We start from the raw sequence: 13,902 nt of genomic DNA, 5'->3' as shown, positions 1-13,902 counted from the left end.
ATTTTAGCATGAGTGGCAAGCATGAAGCCATCCCTCGTACCCAGGGCCAACTTTGTTCCATACTAGCCATGGCTACGGGAGGAGTAGACAGACACAGATGGGGGGAGGGGGGGAGAAGCAGGTGGTCGCTTCTCCTGTGTGCCCTAACTGGGAATTGAACCTGGGACCTCCACATGCCGGGTTGACACTCCATCACTGAGCCAACTGGCCAGGGCTCACAACAATTGTTCTAATCATTCTAAATAAGTTAAATTTTTTACTTGAAGGAGTTAGAAAGAAAGAAAAGAAACATTTTCTTTTTTATGCTGAGAAACTGAAAATCTATAATTAAATAAAGTACAGTAATGTGTAGCACTGTTAGACCAGAAAAATGTACAATATTGAAACAGGATAATTTTCACCTCATTCTCCTGCTCTTTTTTTATTTTTTATTTATTTATTTATTTTTATTTAATTTTTTTTGTATTTTTCTGAAGCTAGAAACGGGGAGAGACAGACAGACTCCTGCATGCACCCGACCGGGATCCACCTGGCACGCCCACCAGGGGGCGATGCTCTGCCCCTCCAGGGCGTCGCTCTGCCCCGACCAGAGCCACTCTAGCGCCTGGGGCAGAGGCCAAGGAGCCATCCCCAGCGCCCGGGCCATCTTTGCTCCAATGGAGCCTCGGCTGCTGGAGGGGAAGAGAGAGACAGAGAGGAAGGAGAGGAGGAGGGGTGGAGAAGCAGATGGGCGCTTCTCCTGTGTGCCCTGGCCAGGAATCAAACCCGGGACTTCTGCATGCCAGGCTGATGCTCTACCACTGAGCCAACTGGCCAGGGCCTTTTTTTTATTTTTTATTACTTCTTATTTTATTATTTTATATAATTTATTTTAAAGAGAGAGAGAAGCATTTATTTTATTGTTCCACTTAGTTGTGCATCCGTTGATTGCTTCCTGTATGTACCCTGACCAGTGTTCAAATCTGAAAGCTTGGAGTGTTGAGACAATACTCTAACCAACTGAGCTAATTGGCCTGGAGCCTCCTGCTCATTTTCTACCTCTTCTAAAAACTAATAATCAAACGATTTGTATTATTGACATAAACTGAATCTGTATTCCAAACCTTTGAAATTCTTGTTGTGATATAAATTTTTGGAAATATGTGGAAATGAGGTCCTGAAAAGTAGTTTACCAACCTAAAGACTAAGGTTAGATAAATATCAATAAATACTAAATAATATAATCACTTTCATCGGTAATGCTGTTACAAATTATTTATTTTATAAAAGCTAACAACTTATTAGCTAAAACAATTATTATCTTTATAAAAGCAGTGTTCTGTGAAAATATTAATCATGTATACCCATATATAATCAAATGCAATGTCATTTACTGACAAGTGATAATGACTTTATTAAACTACATTTGTTTCATTTAAACAAAATGAGTTCATAAGAAAATCAATTTGTATATATTATTTAACTCAATCAGTTTAATATGTACTCACACTACATGCCTAGATAAGAAAATAAACTATTTTGTAAACAGTTTATTACAGGTATACCTTGCCCATTGAAGACAATCAAGAATGTGAAAATAAAAATTTAAAATAAAGTATTTCCTTAAAAGAGTCAGCACTAAATGTATTAATAGAGCTTTCCCTCCAAATTATTTTAAATTACAAAATCTCTAATAATTATATATGAAAATTTCTTTGGGTTGAGAATACCTTGAGATAATTACATGAAAAATTATCTATGTTATATTCTCAAGGCTAACAGTGTCAATACATTTATATTTGATCACACATAATGTGGATCAAAGTTACCCCAATTACTCCAGGTCAGACGAATGAGTATAAGATGTTCTCCAAATGCAAAATACTTTGAAAAATGCCATGAGGTTGACAGTTATAATTTGAAAAAATTACTCTGCTTTTTGCAGAAATGACTAGATCAAACAGATATTTAAAAAATAGATTAAAAAAAGACAAACATTTTGAAAGGTGTTTTAATTTTCATAAACAATATCTATATGAAAGTTGGATAATGTTCAAAGGATGGACCAATTGAATATTAATTGTTATTTTCCTGAAAATTTGCATTGAACTCAATTAAAAAGAAAAAAACAGAAGGAGGATGTTTTGAGTTATGTATTTCCAGATTTTTTTTTTATTCTGGGCTTTATACTAACATTAATTTTAGCCTACTTCAAATTCCATGTTAAGATTTAATACCTTTGGAATCAAATCAATAATCAAAGGTTAAACATTTATTAATAATCTTGAATTGGTCTATACACATTTGTCCATTTAGTTATTCTTCAGATTCAGTTAAGAAGCCTAGATTTTCTTTGTTTATCAAAATACATAAATTTTAAGAACAGTTGATCTACTATCTGAATACAGCTGTTCTTCTCCTATCCCTCATCACTGCTACCAATGGCATTCAGTCTCTGCATGGTATTTCAGCTCCTGCAATCTTGAAGAATAATGTAGATCAATCATATGACCATAGTTCCTCTCTGACATTAACCTAGAGCATTTACACTGCATCATCCAGGAACTTCTGAAATATTTTCTTTAGTCTTGTTTCTCTTTCAATACTTTCTTGTCTTGGTTCAAGCTATATTCTCAACTACTCCTTCTAGCACTAATGTGTGATTACATACACTGAACCTCGGTAGTTATAGTCCAATCCTAATTCCACCTCACTCCTCACCCCTTATACTTTAGAAGCAAAAAATATTCTCTAACAAGTAACCTACATGTAGTCAGATATTGGAATCAATTATAATAAAATATTTATGTTTTACCGTAAAGGAGACTTTAAATGGTTGAATATAACCCACATTTTTATTTGAATAGATCAAGACAGGTGAAATTTTTATGTATCTTTATTCTCAGTGGTCTTTTATATCATATCTAAACTCTAAACACTCAGCTCTCTAGAGCATGGTACTAGTTTTTTCTTTTATCTATTTAATCCTATTTCTCAGTATTACGCAATATAATCCTATTGGTCCTTTTCCAAACTTCTTTTTGATATATTCAATATGGACGATAGTCTCTGTGCTTGTCACACATGACCCCCACTTTGGAAGAAATTCCTTTTATTCTTTTAATGATACAAATTCTACCCATTATGCTAAATTCAGATCAGCTGCTACATTTTGCCTACAAATTCAATACTAATCTTCAAATATTTTGAGCTATATAACTATTGCTATACCATAAAAAATTATTTTCTAATATTTTGTCATTAGTTTTAAAATTACTAATAAAAATATAAACTTTTCAGGTTCTAGAAACATAATTTATGCCTTTTGTTTTTGAGCCTTAGTATTTTAATACTGTGGTACTCAGTAAAATAGGCACAATGATATTCCTATTAGGTAAGATTTCATGTTATAGTAACATAAAATGTTAAGCAAAATTCCTATAACATAAGTTACTAAATATTGGCTACTAAGTAATTCGTGTTCTTGGTTTGATACTGCTAAAGCTATTCAGAAAGTTGCTCATAATGTGATCACTTTGAAGATTTTATTTCATATATCTAATCAGTAGTGGATTTTTGCAAGAATTAATATAATATATTCCTATTATGTAGAAAAAAGTAATTTTGACTGTGTTAAAGTTACACAATGCAAAGGATAAAAGAAGACTTTATTAACAACCATGCTTTTATTTATATAACAGTGCTTGGATCACAATCTTTTAGTACTTAGAATTAGATCATTTTAACTGATAATGTGTGATATATACATATAAAACAACATTTAAGATCAAATATAGAAAAGCATTATGAATCTTAAAAATGGTCCTTAACAATGCTAACCATATGGAGTATAAAATTTTTCTGTTTTTAACTCTGAAGAGCCCAATATAACTTTTAAGCCATGGTGAGTATGGTGGTGATAGGCATGGTAGTGGTGGTGTGTATTTTCTTGTGTTGTATACAGTGAAACTGTCTCTCATTTGTCATCAGACATGAGTAAAAACATACAATCTCATGTTCATGTATATATTCCCACACTCATTTGTTGCTAGTCAAACCTTTATATTTTAAGACTAAGTATCTGGCTAAAGAATTTCAAGTTTATAAATTTTATCAGGAAAAAAAATTATGCTTCTCTAAAGGTAAAGTGTCTTACATTTCCCAAGTTACTAAAAGCAAATTTTTGGTCTATTGTATAGTCAAGTTTGACAAGAAGATGAGAATGTCATTGCCCCTAGGTAGCCCTGGTCTGTTTCTGTGATTCGAATCTGATTTGAATATTTAAGTTCCTCTTAGGAAAATTATTATTAAATTACCTTAAGCATTTTTAATTGTGCTAAGGCTAATAAAATAATGATATTTATTCAGGGAAAGCACTGAAAAGATGAATGTGATATAAATAATGTAGTCAAAATAACATTGTGGCTTAGTACCAGTATTAAAGCATCTGGCACCATTTGATGTGTAAGAAACAGTTTACCAGATGATCTAGGCCTGTTTTGTTGATGAGATTGTTATGCTCTCATGGAACCCATTTTATGGAAGATGCCATCATTGATTTAATAATAAGAACACTGTTGAAGAAGATGTAACCAAATGCTATTTCCTCTCTAACAAAACAAAAACATTAGTATTTCCAAGGCAAAATTATTAGACTTGATGTTTTCCATCTGGTGTAAGTTCAAGGGAAATGGCAACAACATAATGTTACCAAATAGCTAAATTTTGTGAAATGCATTCAGCTTTAGATGAGATAAAGTTTCTTTAAAAATCTTGCTATCCAATGTGGGAAAAGTCTACATTTTGCAAATATTTTAAATCTTTTAAAAATCTTTTCAAGGAAATTCTAAAGAGTATTTAGGCCAAGATTTTCTTTATCACTAAGATCTTTAAAGGAACATATAAAATATATTCTATTACAGGGGTCCCCAAACTACGACCCGCAGGCCACATGCGGCCCTGCACCCCCCCCCCAGGCCATTTATCCGGCCCCCGCCGAACTTCCTGAAGGGGCGCCTCTTTCATTGCTGGTGAGAGGAGCACATTGACCATCTCATTAACCAAAAGCAGGCCCAGAGTTCCCATTGAAATACTGGTCAGTTTGTTGATTTAAATTTACTTGTTCTTTATTTTAAATATTGTATTTGTTCCCATTTTGCTTTTTTACTTTAAAATAAGATATGTGCAGTGTGCATAGGGATTTGTTCATAGTTTTTTTTATAGTCCAGCCCCCCAACAGTCTGAGGGACAGTGAACTGGCCCCCTGTGTAAAAAGTTTGGGGACCCCTGTTCTATTATATTATATGGGTCCATATTATTGGTGCCCACTTTTGCTTCATTATTTGTAGAGATAATCAATAACATCAACTTTTAAATTTATTTAACATGGTTTATGCTTTACTATTTGCCATGCACAATTTTAAAAGTATTCCTTTAAAATAATTATATAATATGTTAAAAATAAAGATTCTGTAACCACACTGACTGAAGTCAAGTTCTGGATGGAGCATTTACTTGATGTTTGATCTTAGACTAGTGACTCAGTGTTTCTGTTCTTCCGTTTCTTCATTCTACTCCAAATAATGGCTGTGACAGTACATTAATTAGTTATACATAGAACTTAAGCCGGTGACTAATATATAATTGAAAGTTAAAAGTCTTCCAACTTTCAAAATTCACCTTGAATAAATTATAACCCAAAGTTACAATCATCTGCTTTTGGCATTATTATATAAATTACTTCATCACAATGCTAATTGATGGGGTAAACATTTTTGCTGTTTATTTTCTGGAGTTTTAGCTTTTCTCTTCATGTGAAAATTGACCAGAAATAGACTAGAATTTTTTGTGTCTTAAAATATCAATATTTCTATGATTCCGTTTCTTTATCCTATTCCAGAGAGTGCCTGTAATGATATTTTTAAATCTTTCTTATTGATCATTTATTTGAGGCCTCAAAATTGCATGCCCTTAAATTATAAAATGTGGAATCTAAGTACAACTACAGAATTCAAAAGCTTCTGATTCCAAAACTTCAAGTAATAATGTGAACAAATATTATTTTTTTAATAAATGCATTGGAATGACATTGTTTCATCGAATCATGTATAGGTTTCAAGAATACAATTCTATGCTATATAATCTGTATATTGCATTATGTGCCCACTACCCAAAGTGAAGTCATCTGCTGTCATCATATATTTGATACCTTTACCCTTTACTATCCTCTGACCCTCTGGTAAACACTATATTGTCTGGGTCTATAAGTTTCAGTTTTATATCCCACATATGGGCAAAATCATAAGGTTCATAGTTTTTATTTTCTGACTTATTTTGCTTAGCCCAATATTCTTAAGGTCCATCAATGTTGTTGAAAATGTATTTCAAATTTTCTTATGGCTGAGTAGTGTTCTATAATATATGATATATACCACATCTTCTTTGTCCAGTCCTCTATCAAAGTATACTAGTTATCCCCATGTCTTGCCCACCCTGAATAATGTGCAGTAAACATAGGGGTGCCTATAATTTTGTGAATAAATGTTTTTGAGTTTTTCAGGTAGATATCCAGAGGAAGGAATTGGGTCAGATGGTGACTCTAGTCTTAATTTTTTGAGGATCTGCCATATTGTTTTCCCTTTATTGTTGGGGTTTTTTTTTTGTTTGTTTGTTTGTTTTTTGGTGTTGAGTTGTATGAGTTCTTTATATATTTTGGATATTAACACCATGTTAAAGCTGTTTGTGAATATCATCTTCCATTCTGTTTGCTGCCTTTTTGTTTTGTTGTTGGTTTCTTTTGCTCTGCAGAAACTTAGATATTGTCACATTAACTTATTTTTGCCTTTTCTTCCTTTGCCTTTGGTGTCAAATTTATAAAATGTTCTCTAAGACCAAGGTCCATATTTTTAATTCCTCTTTTTCTTTTCTGTGTAATTTATTGTTTCAGATCTTATATTTAGGTCTTTGATTCATTTTGAGTTATTTTTGTAGATGGGCACAAACTGTAATCTAGTTATATTATTTTGCTTGGGGCTTTCCAATTTTCCCAGCACCATTTATTGAAGAGACATTCTTTACTGTATGTTTTGGTCATTTTGTCACAAGTTATTTACCCTTGTACATATGGGTTTATTTCTGGGCTCTCAATTCAGTTCTAATAGTCTGTGTATCTATATTTATGCCAATACCATATTGTTTGGTTATTGTAGTTCTATAGTATAATTTGAAGTCAGATAGTGAAACAACTTCAGCTTTGTTATTTCTTCTCAGGATTGCTTTGTCTATTTGGAGTCTTTTATGGTTCTATACAAATATAATTTTTCTTTTGATCTACCGCTTTAAAAAATGACACTGGGATTTTATTGGGAACTGCACTAAATCTGTATATGGTTTAGAGCAAGATGGCCATTTTAATTATGTTGATTATTCCAATCCATGAAGACAGAATATCTTTCCATTTCATTGTGTGTTTTTCAATCTCTTTTAATAATGTTTTGTAATTTTCATTATTATATGATTCCTCCATGTCCTTTGTAAAGTTTATCCCTAAGTATTGTACTCCTTTGGTTGCAATTGCAACAACATCTTTTTCATATCTTTTTCTGAAGTTTCATTGTTAGTATTAAGAACACAGTGGATTTTTGTACATTGATTCTGTACCCTGCAACTTTACTGTATTTCTTCATTGTTTCTAATAGATTTTGATGGAGTCCTTAAAGCTTCATATATACAGAATCATGTCCCTGCCTTAAGTGACTTCTTTCTGCACAACTTGGATGACTTTTATTTATTTATTTTTATCTTTCCTGATTGCTCTGGCTAAGACTTCCAGAATCACATTGAATAAGAGTAGTAAGAGTTACATGTTATAGCAACATAAAATGTTAAGCAAAATTCCTAGAACATAAGCACTTACTAAATATTGGCTACTAAGTAATTCATGTTCTTGGTTTGATATTGCTAAAACTATTCAGAAAGTTGCTCACGATTTGATCACTTTGAAGGTTTTATTTCATATATCTATCAGTAGTGGATTTTTGCAAGAATTAATATAATATATTCCTATTACGTAGAAAAAAGTAATTTTGACTGTGTTAAAGTTACACAATGCAAAGGGTAAAAGAAGACTTTATTAACAACCATGCATTTATTTATGTAACAGTGCTTAGATAATAAACAGAAAGAGTGTTTATTCTTGTCTTACTAAGATTTCAAAGTGACAATATATATACAGTTAACTTTGTACCACCTGACAGCTCTGAAATTATAGTTTGGTATATATTCTTTTAGCATATAATTGATATCATTTTATAAATTTTGTTGATAATAAAGTTGATGCTCTTTAGTTTCTGTTCATATTTCAGCAAAAGGTATCTAACCTCATTCTCATATTATACTGATAAAACTTATTATTGGTGAAGTTTTATGAATTTAATTTTTACACTGAAAAAGTAATTCCCTTAAAAAGAAATTTCTTTAAAATTTTATACAGTCATTATTACTTATTTTCTCAAAAGGCTGATTTATTTAGTAAATATTTCTCATGTTTTCCTTATTGCCCTAGATTTTTTTCCAAAAATAGAATAAATAATTTTTGCTAACCTTCCTCATATGGAAATTTTCTAAGTTCTTCATTTTATTGGTTGTTGTCAATACAATCCTGTGTAGTATACTACATTTTGAAGACCATCTATCATGTTTCTTCTGTCTAGTGCTTTGCATAGAGTTCTCTCTCACCACAAGGTACTCCATTTCTATGCATCATGGTCTCAGATTGAACTATTATTAGTCAATTAAAATCTCTGAAACTTTTGCTCACAAACTGATATTATTCCATTAATACTCCATTCTGCTGTTGAGTTTTATTTTTAAACCAACTTTACATGTATAGTTATTTCTGTTCACATACATCTCTTCAGTGTTGTCACTATTTTACTCTCTTGAAGACACCAACTATTGAAATTTGACATTTACTGAGAAGTTGGTAATTCATAGATAGTGATATGAAATTATATTTTATATTCATAGCAATCATACACAAAATACTATTTTCATTTTCTATCTAATTAACTTGTCTCAGATATATTTTTTAAATTTTTGATTGCTTTTAGAGAGAAAAGGAGAGAGAGAAAAACATTGATTTTTTTGTTGCACTTATTTATGTATTCATTGGTTGATTCTGGTATGTGCCCATCTGGGGCTCAAACCTGTAACCTTGGCATATTGGAATGATACACTAAGTGAGCAATCTAGACAGAGCTTCAGATATTTGTCATCTGAAAATTTGATAAGCCTACTTTAACTCATCTATTATACCATTAATAAAGAAAGATTTAAAAATGAATCTCAATCCCAGAGTTGATCAACATGCTACCAATGATGTTCTCCTTAATATAAATACAAATAGATTCAGGTTTAGTTGATTTTGATATATCTGTGTACCCAGATATGTCAAAATACTCCAAATTTATAAGTCCAACAATTTGTTTGTCAACTTCTTTATTCTTCTTAAATTTTCCCAATTCTCAAGCCATAAAACTTGGAATGAAATCCTGCTTTTCTACTACCCATATGAATTCTTACTCTGCCCACTTCTTGTATCAGCATTGTTACTGTTTTAAACCAAGTAATCCCTGCATTGTCTCTTCCTATCTGTCAATTGATAGGCATGCCTGCAGCAAGAATGATCTTTTAAAGAGAAAAATCCTTGCCTATCACTTCCCTTTTTAATACTTCTCAGTGTTTTCCTAGTGTTATCAGCAGTAAATGCATTCTTTAGGATGGCATTTAAAACTCTTCATCAATCAATCATTTAGTAAATAACTTCAACTCTGCTTCTCTTGTTTTTGCATGCAAGACACAATAAACATTTAAATTCAAAAACAAATGTATTCACTTTTCAAACATCACATTTCCCTTCTTCTCTTCCCTCTCCTCTACTTCTTCCACTTTCTCCTTCTATGCCAGGCATACACTGATGAATAAAAAATACACTGCCTTAGTGTAGCTTACTCTCTAACTTGAGAAGATAGAAAATAAACAAATATACCAGTAAATATATGTTTTTAACCAAGTTTGCTGCTTCTACTACCTTTATTGACTAAGGTATAGATGTTCTATGTGAAAACTTGAAAATCACTTCCTCATGGAAGCTTGTCTCTCTCTGAAGATTGTTACTCTGCCTTCTGTAGCTATAACATCCCTCATATTTCATTTTTAATACAGCATATTTGTCATGATTTGTTTAAGGTATGCCATCTCTAATAGCCTGAAAATTCCATAAAGGCACAGCCTATTACTAATGATCCACACGAGTATATCCTCAAACAATTGTATGGTTCCTGAAAAAAAGATGGTAATTAATAGTTATTTACTAAATGTCTGATTGATAAGCTACAAATTGAAGATGAAATCACATTCTTTGCATTTTAACCAAATGATTTCAGCTTACTTCTACAGAATAACCCTGCAATAATCTAAAGAAGGTTTTATTTTTTTTCTCTATTTAAAATAATATCTGGATGGGTAATGGATGGGAAAGGAAATATAATCTTACTAGATAAAAATTCATATTAGAAAGTCACCATAAACAGAATTTGATACTTCTACAAAGATAAATGACCTATAAATGAAATAAATGGACCTAAACATATCTATATAGTACAATTTTAAATACGTCACATTTTAATTTTTTGAATTGTTAACATTTTACATCAAAGATAAAAGAATGGATTATTTAGCCTGACCAGGCAGTGGCACAATGAATAAAGTGTCAGCTGGGGTCACAAAGGGCCCAGGTTCAAAATCCCTAGGTCACCAGCTTGAATGCAGGCTCATCCGGCTTGAGCATGGGTTCACTAGCTTCAGTGTGGGGATGTTGGCTAGAGCATGGGATCATAGACATGGCCCCATGGTTGCTGACTGAGCCCAAGGTCACTAGCTTGATGCCCAAGGAGTCATTGGCTCGGGTGAAGCCCCCAGGTCAAGGCATATATGAGAAAGCAATCAATGAACAACTAAGGTGCTATGATGACTAATTGATGTTTCTCATCTCTCTCCTTTCTGACTGTCTTTATGTCTCTCCTTTTCTCTCACTAAAAAAAAATGGATTATTTAAAGGCAATGTTGGAACAACTCATTTTTTGAGGAACAACTCAATGTTGGAACAACTCATATCTTAGTTGTCTATTTATAATATAAAAATAAATACCAAATTTTAAATAAAATACAATTCAGATCAGTTAAAAAATTCAAATGTGAAAAATTAAACTATAAAATAACAGGAGAAAATGTAAATACTTAAATAATTTTGAAAATAAGAAAACTCTTTCTAAGAAGGGCCATAATATTATTCAACTTAATAAAAATTCTTACCTAAAGCATAAAGTGATTGGTGTCCCTTAACCCTGAATTCCATGTGAATCGCATGCTCTGGAAAGCAGCCCTGCAGTCTATACTCTAAAATGTCATAGAAAGCAGAATAAAATCATGACTGTCTTTTCCTACAACAATTTTTAATCATGAAATAAAACTTTTAGTAAATAATTTTTAAATGCCATCATGAATTGTGACTATTATTTGATTTGTATATTATACCTTTAAAATATCCATGCTATATACATTTATCTTAAATATCAATACAAAAAAAATATATATATATATATATATGACACATTGTAAAAAAAGCCAAATATTTTATTAAACATTTCACTGGAAAAAAAATAGAAGAAATTATGATATAGTATTAAAATTATAATTTAAATAAAAGAAGTGTCAATTAAAATGAGATGTTTGTTGTTTCAAAATTCTAATATATCAGTAATGAAATAAATATGGAGAAACAGGTAATAATATATTCTAAAAATAATTTCTTTGATAAATTGTCATTAAATATGTAAAAATTAATAAAGTATATATAAACTAAAATTTGTCTTAAATAATATATTGCATATTTTTAAAACAATGCATGTACAGATTTTTAATTTTTGTATGAGAGTAAAAATTGGAAAACTAACTAGATGTCCAATAATAAAATCTGGTTAAACAAAATAAATTCAATAATTATTCTTAAAATAATTCAAAGCTATAATGACATGAAATAATATTGATGATGTAGTTTATATCAGAAAAGTTGTATAAAACAGTATTACATTATAACTAATTTTTTTGCCAAAAAATGCATGTATGTGTTTGTATTTGTTTATATTGAAAAAAATTCTGCAAGAAATCACAACAAACTCTTAAAGATTGCTATAACTGGGTGGTGTAGTTTATGACAGCATTAGCTTTTATTAGATGTTAAAAGCTAGGGTCCCTGATTTCAAAATGCTGGCTTCACAGATTACAAAAATATGTGAATTGTAGTGGCTCATTTTATCCATCAAAAATAAAATAGTTATAGCAGCTGCTTTAGTTATTCCAATGATCAGGTTAGTTATTATATATAAATCAGTTAGAAAAACTTTGTAGTGGATGAGCACTCAAAGAGTTAACTTTTTTCCTTTTGTCATTCTAATTATTTTTACAATGATTATCAATTACTTTTGTGATTAAAAATAAAACTCATCTCACTAAGAAGTCTCCTATGTGATCTCTTGATACCATAATGAGACCTACTGGATCACAAAGGTTAAGTTATTAAATTTTCCAGGCAAGGCAAGGAAAATCTGTACAAAATTTTCTCTATTTTTTCATTAGAATAATTTTATCAAAATTTTAAAGTCTCATCTTCTTGAAACTTTTTTCCATTGAGTTTTTTTGTATCCAAGTTAACTCATCTTAATTTTCGTTTAACTATGACAAATAGCCTTCTGACCCCATCTGCCTCTATTTTGATCTTTTATTTAATTGGGATTATGTTATCAGGATTCCTATTAGCCTGCTTTAGTCTGTTTGGTTATCTCCCTTACCCCCAAGACAGTTCCATTTTCAGAGGTTTAATCCTTTGAGGGGAACCCTCTATTTACCTGACATCATATACTATCTTGAGTAAATCACCCAGAACAACCCCACCTTTTCTCTGGTACTCACTTATCCTCAATGACAAATAAGTGGCATTAGAAAGTAAGACCAAACGTCACAAGTCTATAAGCTGTTAGATTTTCTAACTATGGCCCTCACCTCCATGCATGATCAAAGGAAAATAGTTTATGGCATAAAAATCCTTTGGTGGTTGCAGAAGTCAACAACAAGGAATGGAATAAAACCAGATCAATTCAAGATGGAGAAAAAATTGACCAGAGAATAACCCCAAAGTTCACTATATCATTATGATAATGAAAACTGACATGGCAAATGTAAGAGGAGTGGAAGGGAACGAACACTATGACCCTTCCAGAATAGATCATGTTAAAAACAAGGCCCCCTCCCAACCAGAAGGCAGACTCATAATTTGGTGCAACAAAGTTCAGAAACAGCCCACCCTTAGAAACACATGCAATCCTAAAAACCGAATGACCACATTCATAACTCAGTTGCAAATTCACCTGTGTCCCCCCTTAGGGTGTCTTTTGACTCCTTTCATGGCAGTGCCTTATGAGAGTTGCCACCAGGGGAGCAGGGGTTGAACCAGGAGATTCAACTCTTGATCCTGTCTCCAGGAACCTAGGTCCTGGCATCTTTCTTCTTCTCTGCTTGAATAAAACTCGCTTTTGTTCTCACTTGATCTTGAAATCTTCCCTGCACAAGTTAAGAGTCTATGGGGTTGCCTGACTGAGAGCCAATCAGGTGTGAAGAAAAGCAGGAAAGAGTATGACAGTGAGATACTCTGTTTCAGTAGCAACATTACCAAGTGGTTTGTTCACAAATCATAGGTGCTGACCTCCACTCAGCCATTATAATAATAAAACTCACATTTTGATCAAAATGTTTGTGTCCAGTTCAGAACTTGAAAGAGACAGAGAGGTCATCACCTATTTGTCCTCA

Source organism: Saccopteryx leptura, chromosome 5, assembly GCF_036850995.1.
Source record: "Saccopteryx leptura isolate mSacLep1 chromosome 5, mSacLep1_pri_phased_curated, whole genome shotgun sequence".
Lineage (NCBI taxonomy): Eukaryota > Metazoa > Chordata > Mammalia > Chiroptera > Emballonuridae > Saccopteryx > Saccopteryx leptura.
Note: the sequence above shows the minus strand (reverse complement) of the source record.